Source organism: Salvia miltiorrhiza, chromosome 1 (genome assembly GCF_028751815.1).
Source record: "Salvia miltiorrhiza cultivar Shanhuang (shh) chromosome 1, IMPLAD_Smil_shh, whole genome shotgun sequence".
NCBI lineage: Eukaryota > Viridiplantae > Streptophyta > Magnoliopsida > Lamiales > Lamiaceae > Salvia > Salvia miltiorrhiza.
Window position 1 is genome coordinate 4,818,107 of NC_080387.1, and position 20,289 is coordinate 4,838,395.

Genomic DNA, 20,289 nt, shown 5'->3' on the forward strand with positions numbered 1-20,289 from the left:
AAATAGAACACATCATTTGTAGAAAATCAAAGAAAATAAAGAAGAAATTTAAATATTTTTTTTGTCGATTCTCTTCTCATGATAAATTTACAATTAAATAGAACACACCTTAAAGAGATATGAAATAAGAAGAATATATATTACAAATAACACATTGTTATTATGTTATTTCTATAAATTGATTGTTGCTTATAATATTATGAAAATTTTGAAAACATTTATACGCTATTGAAACATATATTACAATTCATAAGCTTTTTAAAACCTTATGTTACTAAACATTTTAAAACAATTAAATTATGCGGAACTCTCTTTTCTTAATTAGTTAAATTTAAGGATTAATGGTTCGTAAAACCACGAACTTTAGACATATTCTGATTTTAATTTTTAACAAAAGATTATGTTCATGTGAACTTTAGACATATTCTAGTTTTAACCTCTAATAAAATATTATGCATGTGAAACCACAAACTTTTAATTATTTTTTATTTTAACTATGAAACGACGTCGTTTAGCATTTATTAGCTACATCAGCTAGTTATAAACCACGTAAAATTAAAATGCCATGTATGTCGCCAGATACTATTTCTGTAGTTGAAATCAGAAATAATTAAAAGTTCATAGTTTTACAGATAAAATCTTTTGTTAGAGGTTAAAACCACAGTATATCCAAAGTTCGTAGTTTTATATGTATAATTTTTTGTTGAAGGTTAAAATCAGAATATGCCCAAAATTCGTAATTTTACGTGTCATTACCCCTAAAATTAAAATCACATTTTAAAATTCAACGAATGATCCCGCGTTGCATATATTCATTTAATTGTCCTAATTGTTGTAATATCAACTTTTAATAAATTATGCATGAGTCATGACATTTTCCAACCTAATTGGTCTGCTTCCACTGAAACTAAATAAGTTTGAGTTCAACAAGCCAATTTGTTCGGCACAAATCTCATAATCAATATATTTAAATTTTACCATTTTATTTTGGGTTAATTTCTTATAAATACATCAATTATACTCATTTTTTTATAATCATATCTATTTTATTAGTTAAAAAAAATTTATTTTTTAAAAATTTAACCTGACTCTGAAAGTTTGTTGGCCAATAATTTGATTGTCTGAATTTCGACGGCAATATGAAGGTACGTATCGTTGAAAAGTTCTTGATGTTATATTTCTATTTATACTTATATTGTTGGATTTTGATAATAGAAAGTAATCGAAAAAAAGGAAAAAATCTTAAATTTCGTGATATCAACTTTCATGCCATTTTTTACTACTTTTGGTGACCAAAATCCAATAATATAAGTATTATTTGAAAGATAACGTCAAAAACTTTTCAACTGTACATTCATATTGTTTATCTAATTAAGAAAATTAAGTTATTATCTGGCAAACTTTCGACTCATGTCAAATTTTAAGAAGATAAAAATTTATGTATTTTTTAATTAAAAAATTAAATTTAATTAAAATCAAATTTAGATATAATTTATATATTTAGAGGCCAATTGCTCTATAAATTATGTATGTGCCTGAAAAAACGAGAAATCAAATCATCATTATATAATACGGTTTGGGATTCCTGGGCTCCCCTTGATTTTAGGTCCTATGTGGCATCGTCAAGAATCATTATTTCAAATCCCTGCAATTCTAGAGCCTTTGACTTTATAATGTACATCCTACGTGGCAAATTAATTCCACATGTAATATTTTATTTTAATTTTACATTTAATATCCAAATTACCTACAAAGAAACAAAACCCCTTTTCAAAAAGAAAAAAAATAAACAAAACCCCATCTCTGCGTTACATTTACCGTAATTCCTCAATTATTCAAAAATCAAAATCTCATCTCATTCGAAATCATGAAAATCCATCGCCATCGATCTTTAGCATCGAGCAATGGCTCGCAACTCCCACTGCCACCGCCGTCGCCGTCTGCCCCGTCACCAAGATCCGACATCTCTTCGCCCATCGACCACCACAGTGACCACCATCATCTCTACCCAATTTCTATCTCAAACAACCCCCACCCCTTGCTCTCTCTCACTCGACCAGGCGAGAAATCACCATCACCGTCGAATTATAACACCATGGATTTATTTGCCGCCAACTCGCTGATTTGGGCACAGGCTCCGCCAAAACGACCATTGCCTTCGTCGGGCGCAGTCACCATCGAAGACAGCTGAGGGCGGCAGTCGCCATTGAAGACAGCTGAGGGCGGCGTGCATCTTGATTGGTTTGAAAATTTTCAAAATGCAGCCACCCGTTTTAAAAGATGGAACGCCACAGGAGGCTACGACGGGCTTCGTCCCGCCGCCGGAGACAACCTTATTTTCATTAGTTGAAGGTCAATTCCCACCATCCATTTTCCACCATTCATGATTTTCATTATTTAGGAAAGATGAAAAATTCTAGGAATGTATTTAAAATTTCCATCAATCATAATTTTTTTTTTTTTTGGTAAATATAAAGGATTTTTGGTAAATACAAAGTTCCTAGGAATGTGATTTTTTTCCTAAGAATTTTACAAAGTTCGCAGTCGGGCGCTGTTATTTAACAACTCATTTAGGTGCGTGTAGGATTTTCACAAAAAGTTCGCAGCCGGGCACACAGCGCCGCCAAAACACAATATTTCCCTACAATATTTTCCCGATAAATCTCACCGTAGTAATGGTAGATTCAGCAATGGTGCGTTGATGCCGACTCCTTTGGCATGAAATCTATTGCGGTAAGTATTTTATTATGAAATACCATATTTGACATGTCGTTATTATAGTATTTTGTCAGACTCTCATTTAGAGTGTAAGGCTTTACTGAATATTGCAGTTCTGAAATTCACGGCTGAAGAATTGAAAGTGCCTCCCCAAACCATTGTCATCATCACTATCCGCATGTGGGATAGTTGTTTCATTTGAGTTGTGTTTTTAGTATTTTTTTCAAAATATTAATTTTTCTAAAATTTAAAGTGTAATTTACTTAAAATTTATACACATGCCTAATTAATGTATGCATTTATGGAATTGTATTGATGCATAGTTTGATGATTGTATAAGAGTTTTATGTACATATCTATTCTTCAAGAAAATTTTTATTGGCATATGTTCTTCTGCTGATGTGTTGTGGCAGTGGCTATCTTTGAGTGGATTATTTGAATTTTATTTTTTTTGTTTTGAATCTTGGAATTGCTGTGAGGATTTTGTAATATTTCTTTGATATGATGGTTAAAGTTGTCCGTTATTGCTAAATATGGTCTTTCATCAAAGGATCATCAATAACCACCATTGCCGTCGCCGGGCGCAGTCGCCATCGAAGGCAACTGAGGTAGGGTATTTCAATGTTCTAACTTCTAATCATATAGGCTTGGGATAATGTAAATAGAGGAATGGATGTATTAGGTAATCTAATCAATGTTTGGCATCATAATATTTTTGTTTTTGAAAGTTGCTCATTTTTCGTGTCCTCCATGTGTGTGGATGAAAGTTGAGCAGTGTCTTGGTTATGCTTGCAGGCTGTCGGAATCTGGTACGAGTGTGATCCTCACTTTTGGATCTTTGTCTCCAGTTGGATCGTGTTAGCATGAAGGCATGAATGAATAATGTGATTGGAAAACTATGGGAAAGGGTAAGACAAATATTTGGTTATCAAAGTCTGTCTTTGTGTTTTGTGACTTTTCATTTGATAGATAATAATATTTTATGGTTACTAATTGTGCTAAAAATTTTCCCACATAAACGAGCCAAGATGTTATGTATGGCTTTGTCTTTGCCATTTCCTTCTAATATGGCTAATCCCGATGGTAAACACTCTGTTGGTGATAGGAAAAATGCATATGGAGTGATAGTTCATATATCCTTAACTGTCTTCCATGTTTGTTGTTTCATGGAACTTTGAGTGACAAAAATTATTATAGTTTGCTTGGGATAGAATTATTTTTAGTTGTTATATTGTGATATAGTATTTCACAATAGAGGTCTATGTTTATAGATGTTTTGAGTTATATAATTAATTAATGTAGATTAAATTATAGTTATTATTGTTTTTCTTTGTCGCGGAAAGACAACGTTGTTTGGGTGACAATTCGTCTCTAACATTCTCTGGAATCGCAAGTGAGAATTTTTTAATTTACGCTGTGTGTTTTTCTTTTGCTTTTTAATGTAATTGATGATTTCTTTGATCCTTGGTTATTCTATTATTCATACATGTCACGGACGGAGACCTTAATTAAGGATAACTAAGCCGGGAAACCGTGACCAAGGAAGGGAGATTAGAAGCGGGGATAGAAAGGGGCGTGACTAACTAATGAAGGGTCGGACTCAATCATTGACAGTGAAGGGGAAACATTTATAATATAACTTACGTTTAACCACGACGATTCAAATAACTAGTAAGTTCGGATGGATCCGACTTAAATCAAAATGGCTTATTACTGAAGAATACGCAGCGGAAATTTATAAAGAATTGTTGTTTAATCATAAGGGCTCGAATAACTTGTACACTCGGATGAATCCGACTTGACTTAAAAGACATAAAACTCGGGAGTACGCAGCGGAATAACAAATCTGAACTACATGTATGGAGACATGTATCCAAGAGTTCATTGTTGGATTTGTATACTGAAAGCAAGAACTTTATGCTTGTATACAATGATTCCTGTTATTCACTATTCTTATCTCCTATCTGATTGTGTTCATGATTGCATATGTATGTTCTTTATCTCTGTATAAGTAGATTATATGGTGTGTTGTAGATCACAGAAGACCATATAATTGGAATAACCTTAAGAGATATAATATGATCACAGCCGAAATAACTCAAGGACAAGTTATTGGTTTAGGCTGCAGTATAGATGGAAGTAGTTTGTCTTGGCTACTTGTCTATACTGGTACGTCATTACGTATTGATAGGACCAACAGTTGAGATGTATTCTTCTATCTGACTTAAGTGAAGAATCAAGATCTCGGTGACTCATAAATCTTAATACTAATAAGTATTCAGATATATATGTTAATTCGTATATCACTTTGACTTACTATGGGCGAGAGTTAAATACTAACTCGAGTACTCTGTATCTTGGGTGATAGCGGTTAATATATGATATTTGATTATTTGTATTAGTACCCGTATCCGGTATAGGATAATGACATCCCCTTAAGGAGCTCAATAAGGTTTATTACGCTAAACCCTGCAGGTTGATTAAGTTCAGGCGTAATAATAAAGATTGAGTGGTACTGCTTAAGGAATTATTAAGAGATTAATTAATTTAAGCTGTCAGAGCTCTAATTAATTAATGGATGTCGGATATTTTAAATACGGAGATTTAATAAGTCTAAATACAAGCCCCGACTCATCACCGGCAATAAAGGGGTAAGTCAGTATCGGTTCTCTAGTGGAATGAACTGATATTTATAAATTAATTATGGTCTGGGCTGACCATAGATAAATTAATTTATTTGAGGCCCATCTTTATTCCTTGTATCTGGTCCCTGGGCTGGCCCAATGTCTCCTAGCCCAAGTAGGGCAGAAGTCGCCTATCACAAAGAATGAAGCGCCCCCTACGTATTTTATTATTATAAAATACAGCTGTCAGCTCTCAGGAAAATACACTGATAAAAATTAGGGTTTTTGAGAGCAGAAGGAGGCGCAGAAAACGTGAGAGGCTTTTCTGTCTTGGGAATTTCCATAGCTCGTTGTCCATCCAACGTTGGGAATTGAGCGGGATACAGTCGAGAAGATCAGAGCTGGAGTCTGAATCATTCGACACGATCATCAATCATCTGTGCATCCGATTCTCAAGTAAGTTTTCCTAACACCTGTGTGCAGCTGTTAAATTCATAGGAGCATGTTAGGATTTAATCGTTGTATGATGAATTAATAATAATCCAAGAAACGATCATCGGGCAATCGAGTATTAATTCAAATTAATATTCCTTCATTCATTTCATAAACTTATGACAAAAGCTCCACTCGTCACTTCATCTTCATCAGCCACTGCTCAACCTGCACATTTAGAAATATATGCAGGGCTGAGTACAAAAGCACTCAGTGGGCACGTATGCCTAAGTATAAAATACATGCTTCATAAAACTGTAAATTGTCATGCCATCATAAACAGTACAGCAAGGGAGTTTTCGTGTAAAAGGCCCAAGCTTACTAAATTCTTTCGTGATACTTAAAGCTCGTCTACAGACTAAGTTCTCTTCGTAATCTATCATATCTGGAACTTTGTGCCGGAGAGGTGGCCACCTCTCACGGACACTTGACCGGCCAACCCGCTAGATGACTCACGGTCCCTCGTGTACACTAGTCAAGGCAGGATAGCTATCAACTGCTCAAGACCCGAATTCGATTACATCATTGGCAAAGCCAAAGCAGATAGATATCAAACTTAATTGAAACATTTTATGGCAAGACAATACTTGAAATAACTTTAACTCAAAGATTTTGTCATGAAATAGCTTGTTTGAACGTAACATTTAAACTCATTTGATATATATGAAAGTAATGCCCACCTGATAAGCAAACCTTTGTCATAACTTAGTGACTCCTGACTAGCTCTTACTCTTGCGCTTAACCTTTAATGCGAGAACATAAGGTCAAACCTTAGCTCGATGAAAATTCTCAAATAAATGAGAATGCGTATAATGAATATGCATGACTCATATTCCCTTTTTATTACTGAGATAATACTTAGGGAAACTTTATCACTAGTCATTGTTATTAAAAACAATTTAAACCAACTAGGTTTCGTCTTATGAAGTCAAGTAACTATATTGATTCGTTCTTATTAGGGTGTTCTAAACTGCCACTTAAACATAATTCCCCCTCCGTGTAGGCAAAGGGAAAAAGAATAAAACTCAAACACCCTAAGTTCTTATCTCTCTCTCTCTCTCTCGTGATCTGCTCTGTCTCTTCGCCCTCTGCTCTGGAAATCAGCTCTGGCTTCTAAGTCAGCTCTGGCTGAGTTAGCTCTGAAAAAGTCACCTCTGGCCTCCGAAAGTCAGCTCGGGCGACTTAGCTCTGGAAAGTCAGCTCTGGCCTCCGAAAGTCAGCTCTGGCGACTTAGCTCTGGAAAGTCAGCTCTGCTCTGGAAGTCAGCTCTGGCGACTTAGCTCTGGAAAGTCAGCTCTGCCTCCGAAAGTCAGCTCTGGCGACTTAGCTCTGGAAAGTCAGCTCTGGCCTCCGAAAGTCAGCTCTGGATGTTCGGCTCTGCTCTGGTCAGCTCTGCTCTGGAATTCCAGCTCTGCTCTGGAATTCCCCAGCTCTGCTCTGGTATTTTCTAGTTCTGCTCTGGTATTTTCCAGCTCTGCTCTGGCAATTCCAGCTCTGCTCTGGAATTTCCAGCTCTGCTCTGGCGATTCCAGTTTTGCTCTGGAATTTCCAGCTCTGCTCGGCCTCTCAGCTCTGCTCGGCCTTTCAGCTCTGCTCGGCCTTTCAGCTCTGCTCTGGCGTTTTCCAGCTCTGCTCTGGAACTTCCAGCTCTGCTCTGGAATTTCCAGCTCTGCTCTGGCCATTCCAGCTCTGCTCTGGAGTTTCCAGCTCTGCTCTGGCGTTTCTGGGCAGAACGACGATGATTTCCAGTTTCCAAAATCAGAGTTCTTCGTCCTTTCTTGCCTCGATTCTCACTCGTACACCGGCCTAAATCTATACCTATGTGAGCATGCTGTGCTTGTTCAAGTTCATCTACGTTTAAAGCTAAAGTTCTCGTCGTTTAATCCAGGTTTCAAGTCGTGGGTTCTATCGGAAAAGTGACTTAACATGCTTCTTGTTTTCGTGCGTATCTAGAGCCTAAAACATGCTTTCTACGAGCGTGTGATTCATGCTGAAAGGAGTGACAACAGAGGTCGAGAGTTACCTTGATGTCGCGTGCTTTGGTCGGGTAAAAACGATGGTTTCCCTTCCGCATTTTCGATCGTCGAGGTGCAAGGCGTCGAGGGAGGTGAAGCTCTTGCTGTTGCTGCTGAATTTTCAGAGTGCCGAAAGGGAGAAAGGGGTGGCACAAAGGGGGTTGAAGGGGAGTTTATATAGGAGCTTGGTAGGTGCACTTGAGTGCCTAAGGGGAGAGCTTCGGCTGTAGCTCTGCACAGCGTGGAAGAGGGGTGCAGCAGGCGGCCCTTCGGCTGCCCAGCCAATGGGAGGGCTGCTGCTGCTCTGCCGGCGTTGAGGCTCTGCTGTGGTGTTGCGTGGGGAGGGCTGCTGCTGCTCTGCCGGCGTAGAGATGGAGTGTGGCCTTTCGGTTGCTCGCCCAATGGAGGCTGCTGCCGTGGCTGCTCTTGTCTGGCATGGAGTGTGGCGTGGCGTGGGAGAGGGGTGCAGCAGGCGACCCTTCGGCTGCCCAGCCAATGGGCAGGGCTGCCGCTGCCTTGGCCATAGAGAAGGGGTTGCTTTCGCAGCACTCCTTGCTCACTCCTTTATCCTTCTTTTGATAAAGTAGTAGGTAGATTGAAAAAGGTGATAGGGTAGGCATGTGATGTGATCTAAGAGAAGATCTAAATAAAATCCTTCAGTGTCGGTCACTCTCAGTATTAAAAATACTGGTTTCGTGCTTGCTAACATCGATAATGCTAAATTAAATCCGTAGATTCAATTCGTTCGTCATTCTAATACTTAAATTAAATCCGTAGATTTAATTAGCTTCAAAGTCGGAAATAATTCACGACTTAAGTAACAATGTGAAATAAACTCCATCTTGATAAATAACCCAACTTAGCTAAGTTGGTTATAACTCGGAAAAATAATCATTCATCAACTCAAAGATTCTCATTGCGGTCTTAAACACGCGAAGATAAATAAATGCATACTTGCTAGTGTAGTGACTCTGTCTCCAAAAACGAAATTCAGAAACATAGCTGAGAACATAAAGTGCTTCATGTACTGGCAGATAGAAAATTAAACACACAAAACTGAAATTAAAAACTGATAAAAGAGCGGGTCGCTACAATACATTTGAAACTATTAATGCAGTTAAGTTCATCTAGCATATAGTCTTTGAGCGTTGTTAATTGCTATAAGCAATCGTTCATTTCTATTATATTGTGTAAAAACAAATAAGCTCATTGTTTAGACAAGAATCATTTAATGTTAATTTATAAGGAAAAACAATTGTGAATCATTTATTGCTTTTGTATCTTCTTGTCGAATCCAATGCTGATGCCAAGCTTAGAGATGATTGTTTTTCATATTATAGTTTTTGATGTTTCTGACTTTATGCTTCATGTACTTGCTTTGATATTTTTTATTTTGATTTTGATTTGACGGTATTAAGTTGCTTAGGGGGTTCTACAATGTGCTGCGGCATAGGAGTGGCGCCTTGCAAATCTGAAATGGGACATCACTGCTCTGTGCTCTTCTTCTTTTTTTAGGATGCTCTGTGTTATTTTTAAGTTTATTCTTTCCCCAAAATACATATTTTTAAGTTTGTTCTTTCCACAAAATGGGGTTATAAAGAAGCACCATTTCTATGGTAATTTTTACATTATAATGCATTATTTGTTATAAACTAGAGAGAAGCGAGAGAATATAGTAGAGAATACAAATATCGTTATTATGAAGTTCACAACACACCCATATTTATAGGTGTTAAACCAAGTGTGGACGTCCGGTGTGAACGTTCACACACGTCCAGTGTGAACGTTCACACACGTTCGGTGTGAACGTTCACACACGTCCGGTGTGAACGGAGGACAGTCAACTCCGGTGGCTTGAAGATGTCAAGTGTTATTCTCCCTCTAGGTTTCTTGGTCAACACACATAAGATATATCTAGAAGATATATTTACAACACTTCCCCTTGATTGACCAATCCCTAAAAAATGTTGCCTCATTAAAACCTTGCTAGGAAAACCCAATGGGACAAAACCTAGTCGAAGGAAAAAGAGTACAACTGCTTCCCCTGAACTTGAGATCATTGAATATCTTTGAGTCGACGTATGCCTCGTGTACCAACTTTCTGAATGTCGATGTTGGTAATGCCTTGGTGAATAAGTCCGCCAGATTTTCACTTGAGCGAATTTGTTGCACGTCGATATCGCCACCCTTTTGAAGGTCGTGTGTGTAGAAGAGCTTTGGAAAAATATGCTTCGTCCTATCTCCTTTGATGTATCCTTCCTTGAGTTGCGCGATGCAAGCAGCATTATCTTCATATAAAACAGTTGGTTTGGCCTTTGATAAAGCTAACCCGCATGACTCTTGGATATGACTCGTCACATTTCTCAACCATACACATTCTCGACTTGTTTCGTGGATTGCAATGATTTCAGAATGATTTGAGGATGTTGCAGTCAAGGTTTGTTTCACAGACTTCCATGATATAGCAGTTCCACCACATGTGAAAATATATCCAGTTTGTGACTTAGCTTCATGTGGATCGGATAAAAATCCTGCATCCGAATACCCCACTAGAGTATTATCAGAATTTTCTTGATAATATAATCCAAGGTCAATGGTACCCTTTAGATAACGTAGAATGTGCTTAACATCATTCCAATGTCTCAAAGTGGGTGCAGAGCTAAATCTTGCTAGAAGATTAACAGAAAAAGCTATATCTGGTCTAGTATTATTAGCCAGATAAGTCAATGCTCCAATTGCACTTAGATATGGTACTTCAGGACCAAGTATCGTTTCACCCTCTTCAATTGGTCGAAATGGATCTTTCTTAGTATCAAGAGATCTAACGACCATTGGTGATGCTAATTGATGTGCATTATCCATATAGAAGCGTTTTAACACTTTTTCTGTATATGTGGATTGATGGATAAACGTTCCTCCACGGATACGTTCCATTTGCAAACCAAGACAAAACTTCGTCTTTCCCAAATTTTTAATCTCAAATTCTTTCTGCAAATATTCAGCAGTTTTATTGAGCTCTTCAGGAGTCCCAATTAAATTTAAATCATCAACATAAACTGCTATGATTGCAAATCCACTTTCGGTTTTCTTAATGAAAACATAAGGGCAGATATCATTATTCTTGTATCCTTCTTTTAAAAGATACTCGCTCAGTCTATTGTACCACATACGACCAGACTGTTTCAACCCATACAACGATTTTTGCAGTTTAATTAAATACATGCTTTTGGGTTGTGACTGAAATCCTTCAGGCATTTTAAATCCTTCAGGAATTTTCATATATATGTCAGTATCTAATGACCCATATAGATAAGCAGTCACTACATCCATAAGGCGCATATCAAGCCTTTGTGACACAGCCAGACTAATCAAAAATCTAAAAGTAATAGCGTCCATTACTGGAGAGTATGTTTCCTCATAATCAATTCCTGGTTTTTGTGAGAAACCTTGTACTACGAGTCTTGCTCTATATCTCGTAACTTCATTTTTCTCGTTTCTCTTTCTAACAAAAATCCATCTATATCCAACAGGGATTTTAGATTCCGGAGTTAAGGCTATAGGCCCAAATACTTTCCGGTTATCACAGGAATTTAATTCCCTTTCTATAGCTTCTTTTCACTTTGGCCAATCAAGTCTCTGTTTGCATTTAGCAACAGATGTATGTTCAGGATCCTGATATTTAAAACTTCAAGAGCTATATGAAAGGCAAATATATCATCAACAATGATATTTTCTCTCTCTAGTATCTGATGTAAATAATTTATTGAGATCTCATGATTTTCAGATACTTGTAATTCTTTAGGAATTACATCACTTTCATTTGATTGATTAGTCGTTTTCGTCATTGTTTGGTTTATATCTTGCCCCTTTCTTTTTTCTAGGCATAGAATCTTTGGAACCAACTGGTCGACCATGTTTTTGACGAATTTTGGACTCATTTGCTGCCAAAGCTATTTGTCCTTTAGGGACATCAATTTTAGCTGGAGTATTTGCAGCATGTATTTGAGATTGTGTCACTTTTATTGTATCTACAAAAGCATCAGGAATTTGATTTGCAATATTTTGCAAATGAATGATCTTTTCAATTTCTTGTTCACATTGATTTGTTCTATAATCAAAATGTGATAAGTTTTTCTCATTCCAAGAGATTTCCTTGTGCTTTTCTGGATGTAGATTTATTCCTCATAATGTTGAAAATGTCATTTCATCAAAATGACAATCTACAAAACGTGCAGTAAATAAATCATCTGTTAAAGGTTCTAGATACCTTATAATCGATGGTGAATCAAATCCAACATATATCCCAAGTCTTCGTTGGGGACCCATTTTTGTTCGTTGTGGGGGTTGCAATTGGGACTTGAACCGCGCAACCAAAAGTTCGTAAGTGAGAAACATCAGGTTCTCGGCCAAAAATAATCTGCATTGGGGAGTATTCATGATTGGCTGATGGCCTTAGTCGAATTAATGTTGCAGCATGTAATATGGCATGACCCCAAGCAGTAGTTGGGAGTTTTGATTTCATAAGTAATGGTCTAGCAATAATTTGAAGACGTTTAATAAATGATTCCGCTAAACCATTTTGAGTATGGACATGAGCTACTAGATGTTCAATCTCAATTCCAATAGCCATACAATAGTTATCAAATGCTTGGGATGTAAACTCACCAGCATTATCAAGACGAATTCTTTTAATTGAATTGTCTGGGAATTGAGCTCTTAATTTTATGATTTGAGCAAGTAGTCTAGCAAATTTTGCATTTCTAGTAGAAAGCAAGCATACATGTGACCATCTATAAAAGGCATTAATTAATACCATAAATTATCGAAAAGGTCCACAAGGTGGATGTATAGGTCTATAAATGTCTCCTTCAATTCTTTCTAAGAAATATGGAGATTCAGTATTATCCTTCGTATATGAAGGTCTAATGACTAACTTGCCTTGCGCACAAGCATCACATGAGAATTCATTTGTAGAAAGAACCTTTTGATTCTTTATGTTGTGCCCATATGAATTATTGATTATTCGGCGCATCATAGTCGCTCCAGGATGTCCAAACCTATCATGCCAAAGCTTAAAGCTTTTTGTATCATTGAACTTTACGTTCATGAAATGGTTTGTCTCAATTGCTTTTATGAATGTGTAATACATTCCAGAAGGTAGTGTTGCTAATTTTTCTTTTGTCAGCTTATAGCCTGAAACAAAAGAATTTATGCAAAGATATTCATTTCTACCTTTCACATAATTGTCTCGATGTGGTATCCATTATTACGGATATTCTTGAAACTTAGTAAGTTACTTACTAAAGTGCAGGGCATTTTCAATATCTAATTTAGTATCATTTGGCAAAATGATACAAGCTCTTCCGGAGCCTTCAATGATTTTTGATGCACCTGATATTATGTTAACATTATTCTCATCTAATGTCAACTTAAGGAAATACTTCTTCTTTTGAAGAATAATATGTGTATTTATTTACCAAGACAAATATCACAAGATTTCATATGATATTAATATATATATATTCATGCATTGTTAAAAACCTCTCCGCAAAAACCCTATGAGAAAAATTCGGTAGAGGAAAAGAGTACAAGATATATATATATTTACTCATATATTACACTAGTTGCCTCGTTAAAAACCTTAACTAAGAAAACCTCGTAGGAAAAAAACTTAGGAAGGGAAAAAGAGTACAACCATTTGGCCTTAAGGGCCATTTGACCTTCACGGTCTAATTTTCAAGAGCATGTAATATGGATTGCTCTTGAAGAGTATGTAATATTCTTCATGGAATATTGATTGTGCTACATCGGGAGCAACAATATGAATCAAATAGATAAAGATTCAAGGATATGTTATCCAAATATTTAATTTATTTGCTCTTAGAGCATGTAATATTCTTCAGGAATATTACTTGTGCTACTTTAATAGCATCAAAATATAATCTTTAAGATTATTCGTGTTTCTTTGAAAACAAAGATAATTATATTATTCATAATAAACAAATATATCAAATGCAATATAACATATTTGCATCAAATCTCTAAATCGAAACACAAATATAAGTGAAAATTGCATAAAGTTGAATAATAATCTATGGGCAGATATTGAATCATCTCATGTGAAATTGGCATAAACAATTACTAAGCAAAGTAACAACAATAATATCTTGAATACAAAGATAGATTACTGGAAAATGCATATATTTACTCACCGCATACATCTATATAAATGTGTGACCGCTGCCGCATACATATATTAACAAGGAATATATGACATCAATCACTATACATATATTAGCATGAAAAAGAATTGAATATATTGAATCAATTTCATTAATCAGAATTCACGTAATTAGCTTAATCCATTTATAAAATCAATTGACATTTTGCATACAACATTAATAAATATACAAATGGCAACACCAATGTTAATGTGTTTCTCGGAGTTAATTAAACAACAATTTGCAAAATCATATCATAGATTTAAAACTGCATAGATTTAATTAAAAAAATTGAAGCAATCAAGCCAAACAAACAAATAGTACCTTTGATTGTAAATGTCAAGGAATTAGACTCCTAAAGCAATAATTTTTCGAATCTATTGTTATAGACGAATTCATAACCATTTTGATTCATCTTTCATCAATTTCCAAAGCTTTTACGATTGAAGGGAGATGATGAGAGAACTAGAACTATGGTGCTGATAACGTGTTATAAACTAGAGAGAAGCGAGAGAATATAGTAGAGAATACAAATGAAGTTATTATGAAGTTCACAACACACCCATATTTATAGGTGTTAAACCAAGTGTGAACGTCCGGTGTGAACGTTCACACACGTCCAGTGTGAACGTTCACACACGTCCGGTGTGAACGTTCACACACATCCGGTGTGAACGGAGGACAGTCAACTCCGGTGGCTTGAAGATGTCAAGTGTTATTCTCCCTCTAGGTTTCTTGGTCAACACACATAAGATATATCTAGAAGATATATTTACAACATTATTTTAGATTATGGTATGGGCAAGGGATAATAGGGGACCCGAAGCAGACCAAGAATGATATAAACAATGTCAAGTAATTATTTTGAATTTGAAGTTCATTTTGTACTTTTCAAATATTTATTTTGCTAAATGGTATTAGGGTGGATGAAAGTCCTCTTTATATATTTTCTTCATTTATGTTTGAAAAATATTTATAATTTATAAATATATTATAAAATAATTTTACATTTTTTTCTTCCTTATAAATTATAACATCAAATAGTTTCTGTCGAATTTCGACGGGTTACTACTATAGTGGGTATCTTTATTTTTGTCACATAATTCTTACATTAGAGCATTGTTTTTAAAGTTCATTTCGTATTTTCCGAATACATGTTTCACTAAGTTATGTTAGTGTGGATAAAAATCCTCTTTAATATATGATTTTTCATTTTAGTTTGATGTGTAACGTAGACATTTATTTTATTAAAAAATATTCACAAAATTATAAATATATTATCAAATAATTTCTACGTTTTTTTGTATAAATTACAACATCAAATAATACCAGTCGAAATTTGACGGGTTACACACTAGTCATTATATAATACGGTTTGGGATTCTTGACCTCCCCTTGATTTTAGGTCCTACGTGGCATCGTCAGAAATCATTATTTTAAATCCTTGCAATTCTAGAGCTTTTAGCTTTAAAATATATATCCTATGTGGCTTATTTATTTTATTTTTATTTGAAAACCCTCCTCCCTCTAAAATCTAAATAGTATTCCAATCCCCAATACCCCATTATCTTTTGCCTTCGATTTCCTCCCACCGAAGCTAAATTCATAATCAAATTCACATGCATAGTGATCATCAAGTGAAGGGAAATGGCAACTGCAGAGATTCTCTGCAATAAAGTTATATATTCCAAACTTTGATTCTTCTATCACTCGGCGTCTCGGCCATGGATCGTCGCCGCCATCTCCTCTCTCAACATTGCCCTCGCCACCCGAAGCCTCGCCGTCAGAGACAGCTGATGGCGGCGCTCAGCCTCCCAAGCCCTGATTTCGGAGCTTCCCCATTTCCGGGTACAGTCATCGCCAAATCCACCTCTTAAGATGTGATGCCCGTACTTTTATATATATATTAGATTAAATATGTGCGTTAATTATAAAATTCTTTTGCTTATTTAATTATTTCTTGTAATTATTTGTTAAGACAATATGATTTAAGTAAAAAGCATGTATAAGAGATACAGAGTTGTGATTTAATATTTATTCATTAATCAAACCAATAAATAATTTATTGGTTTAGCCACGCGTTGAGATTTTATTTAATCAGTTGATTGATGCAATCAATAATATTAGAAATTTTAGATTTATAACCGATTTAATAAATCGTGTTATAAAATTTCTAGAATTATAACTTGAGCTCATGTGAATAATAATTTTATTACTTCGCGTAATATGAGTTAACATTAAGTCGTGAATTAATTCCGACTTTCAAGTATTAAATCCCAAGTTTGAGGATTTAGGGGGGTGTATTCGTTGTGGAATTTGATGGATTTCTATGGATTTTAAAAGTCTGAGTGTATTCGTTCAAGATTTTTAAAAGTCTGCAGAAATCTGGGTGTATTCGTTCAAGACTTTTAAAAGTCCATATAAATATGGGTGTATTCGTTCAAGACTTTTTAAAATCCATACAAATCTAGGTGTATTCGTTATTCCATTGACTTAAAATCCGGAATGACTTTTATGGATTTCATCCAAAAAATACACACGACGAAATCCGGCCAAAAACCACGAGAATTGAAATCCATAAAGTTTTAAGCGAGCGCTGAGTTCCAGCGCCCGCGGCCAAGAAGCTAGCGAGCGCTGGAACTCAGCAATCGTTGAGACTGTCTTCAGGTAATATCAACTACTGTCTAATATCTACTGATCCGAATCGACACGGATACTGCTTTGGATACTCCATGAAGAGAGAGATGTGTTCATATTTAAATCGATGCATTACAAAGTTGTAGGATATTAATTACTAGAATTTCTTTCTGGTTCACAAAGCAGAAGATCTGCCCATCCTCCGCCAAGAATTCCGCCGCCGCCACTCAAAATCCGGCGACTTGAACTCCGGCGCCGCTTCTCTCATCCGACCTTCTTCCCTTTTCTCTACTCAAGTCGGACGCACACATGTCCAATCGAGAACAGGAATCGAGCCCTAGCTTCTATCTCTGGATTCGCCGCCTCTGGGATCTCCGGTGAGGCTAGCGCCGCTGCCTCTGAAATTGACGAGGCTGACGCCGTTTTTCCCCCTATCTCGATCTTCTCGAGTACAGCTTGGCGGCCGGCCCTAGCTTCTTCTCGATTGAGCGAAACCGCTGCCGCTGCTGTTGAAGAAATCTCCATACACGGCGAGGGTCGCCGTTCAACCTCGCCTCCCCTTCCTGAAGACTCGACGTCATCCTATGCCGTCATCGGAGCTCCTTTGTCTCGATGAATGGGTCCTCTTAAGCACCGACGGTCTGCCGCCCCTGGTTCGACGCCGTCGCGCTTTCCTTGGTCGGTATCGCTGTCTGCCGTCGGAGGAAGACGCCTCCACCTCGATGAAGAAGCAGTCAGCCTCCGGCTGATTCCGAAATTCTCATCGAAGAAGGTTCCGTCCCCATCTCTCGGTATAAATACAAAAGTAGCAAGCTATGGTTCTTTCTTTCTAGTTCGATGAGATGTAATACACTTGGTCCAAAGTTGTGGAGTAGGATATTAATTAGAATTTCTTTCTACAGAGTCTCCTGCTCTTAACTCCATAACCATCTCAACATACCATCAAACCAGAATGCTCTTTTATGTTTGGTAATATCAACTACTGTCTAATATCAACTCGTTGGAACCCAGCGGTCTTTGGGTTTCCAGCGCTCGCCGGAACTCAACGATCGCTGGGTTTCCAGCGGGTGCTAGGACTCCGCGGGCGCTGGGTCTCTTCTTGCAGGCGCTGATTTTATGGAATTCAATTCCAAAATTATCCCGTAAAGTCTTCGAAAATCAGTGAAAATCGGGGTGAAATCCAACCACGAATTCTTTGAAAGTCGTCTGGAATCTCTGTGAATTCCATGGAATTTAAATTCCATGGAATTTAAATTCCATGAACTTTTTAAAGTCTGTGGAAATCTACAATGAATACACCCCTCTTAATTTATACAAGTACGACGAGTATTTAATTAACAAGAATTGGAGAATTATTACAGAAACGAATAAGAACTAGGAGAAACTAGATCACGGCACATCAAAATCCTACTACACGTATGGCTCGATTTTTCATCCAACACTTCAATTCACTATTCCCTACACTATTCCACCTTCCCCTCTAACACACCATTACTACAGAAATCTTCTTTTTCTAAAGTTGTAGATATCTCCTAGTAGCAAATCTTATTTTTCAAAATCAATAGGCTTTACCTCAATCACTCCAACATATCATTAATACAGAAGTTCTTTTTCAAAGCTGCAATATCTTCCTGCAATCCATCACACCCCAAAAGCCCCAATTTCAGGAGAAGATAGTCACGCCGAGAGCAAAGTTTTCAAAGGCTGCAGAAGGAAATCTACAGCAATCTACAAATTTTGAAAAGCTGCATTTAAATTCTCCTACTCCCTTCAAAAATTTCAACCATCTTAAATTCTGTTGTCTGCGGCAGCTCCTCTATATATTCACAATTATCAGTTCAATACTCATCACTACACCTATTTCACTCCCGCAAAAACAATACTCCATTGTAGTGAAAATCTTAATTTCTTAATTGCAAGAGCTCAAGTGAGCTCCCTCCGCCGGGCCGTTTATTCGCCGACCGGCCACTAGGCTCTGAACCGGGAACGTGTACTCGTTCCTCCATCTTCAGGCTACCAAATCCAACAATCGAAAGGCCGAAGCCTTCTCTGTATTTTCCTGACCAAAGGCCGCAATATCCTTCGGCGGCCAGCGTCGAATTCCCGACTTAGCCACCGGCCAACTTACGGCCTTCGTTTCTCACTATCCTTACGATGAAAAAGGATCGAGAAACCACCGTTGTGTAGCCTGATCTACCTCGCACGAGGAAAACTAAGTCGTAGACTTTCGCGGCTAAACACCATCGCGGAACGACGACCAGAAAACCCCTGGCGAACAACCTCCATTAGTGCTCACTTGGAAAGGGGTAAGTTGACGCCCTTGTTTTGATGCATTCCCGTTTCTATTATATTATGGGAAATTTCTGGAGTATAGATGGGAGTGTAGTTAATATTCATGCAAAGTTTTATGTCATTTGAACTTCGTTTACTACCCTTTTAAAATTCGAGAAGTCTACTGCCCGTATCTGCTGAAACTGTCGTGAGGCAGATGATTAGATTAATTATTTCAGTAACCATATGTTGATATTTAGCTCTCACAATTTTTATTGTATGAATATATATGTGTTAGCTATCTGCATATAAAATTTTAGGTCATTCCGGTAACGTTTGTTATTTTTCAAAAATCTGGACTTTCAGTTGGCAGAAAATGCCGAATCTGGTAGGCGATGGGAAAATCGCTATATCTCTTAAAATACTTGGAGTTTTGCAACATACTTTTTTTTAAATTAAACTAGACTCAAAGAGGTTTCTATTGATATAAAATTTGACTCCATACGAGTTCGGAGTAAAAACAGTTTATTAGTTGAAGTTGAGTCTATACAGTTTTGTTGAGATTGAGATGATTCAAAATAATTCATATTAAGGATTTTAAAGTTTTATTGTTGATAAAATATCACTTTTAGTTTATAAATGAGCTATTGAGATATATAAATATTTACTAAATATTTTGAGAAAGATTTCATGAGAATTTGTTGGTAGAATTATATTAGATGGAATAGGTGATAAATGAATTATTGAAGATTTATTAATTGTTAAATGGTTAAAATATTGAAATTATTAGATCTTCTCAAAAATTTCTTTTTATAGTTAACTTCTTTTATTATTTTATAATATTTTTACAAATTTTCCTAAAATCTCACAATGAAATTTTCATTAGGAATTAAGGTTTAGAATTTATTAATGACTTAGTAGTTCTTTTAATAGTAGCAAAATATATATTGATGATTGGCATTATTAAATGGGGAAAAGGAAAACGTTTTATGTTTATAGAATTATTCTTTATTTATATTAGATAAATAAATGAATAATATAAAATGAGATTTCCTACATTCTCAAAGGTACATGAAGTATTTCGATAAAGGAAGAATGATTGTATATGAGTTAGATACAGTCGTTTAAGGAAATATGGGTAGTTAGAGAAAGGAGTGAATAGTGATTCACTGCAATTGTTGTTATCTTTTCTATTATTCACTCGAACACATGTTTTCGTGTTATCAAATGTTCAAATAAACAAAAGCGCCTGAGTAACCTATCGCGCTAAGGAAAGAGAATCATTGTCTTAAGTAGCAAAACACTGCAACC

General features: G+C 36.3%; 1 long non-coding RNA gene across 2 annotated transcripts; it reads left to right on the forward strand.

The window, feature by feature from the left end:
• The first annotated feature begins 1,843 nt into the window (after positions 1 to 1,843).
• Positions 1,844 to 9,487, forward strand: LOC131015621 (uncharacterized). 2 transcript variants are annotated; one of them, XR_009098610.1, is made up of 5 exons: positions 1,844 to 2,352; positions 2,585 to 2,733; positions 3,269 to 3,326; positions 3,514 to 3,626; positions 9,276 to 9,487. It is a non-coding gene; the product is annotated as an uncharacterized LOC131015621 (long non-coding RNA). The 2 variants fall into 2 exon arrangements; XR_009098609.1 differs by lacking the exons at positions 3,269 to 3,326; positions 3,514 to 3,626; positions 9,276 to 9,487 and adding an exon at positions 2,832 to 3,260.
• The last annotated feature ends 10,802 nt before the right edge of the window (positions 9,488 to 20,289 follow it).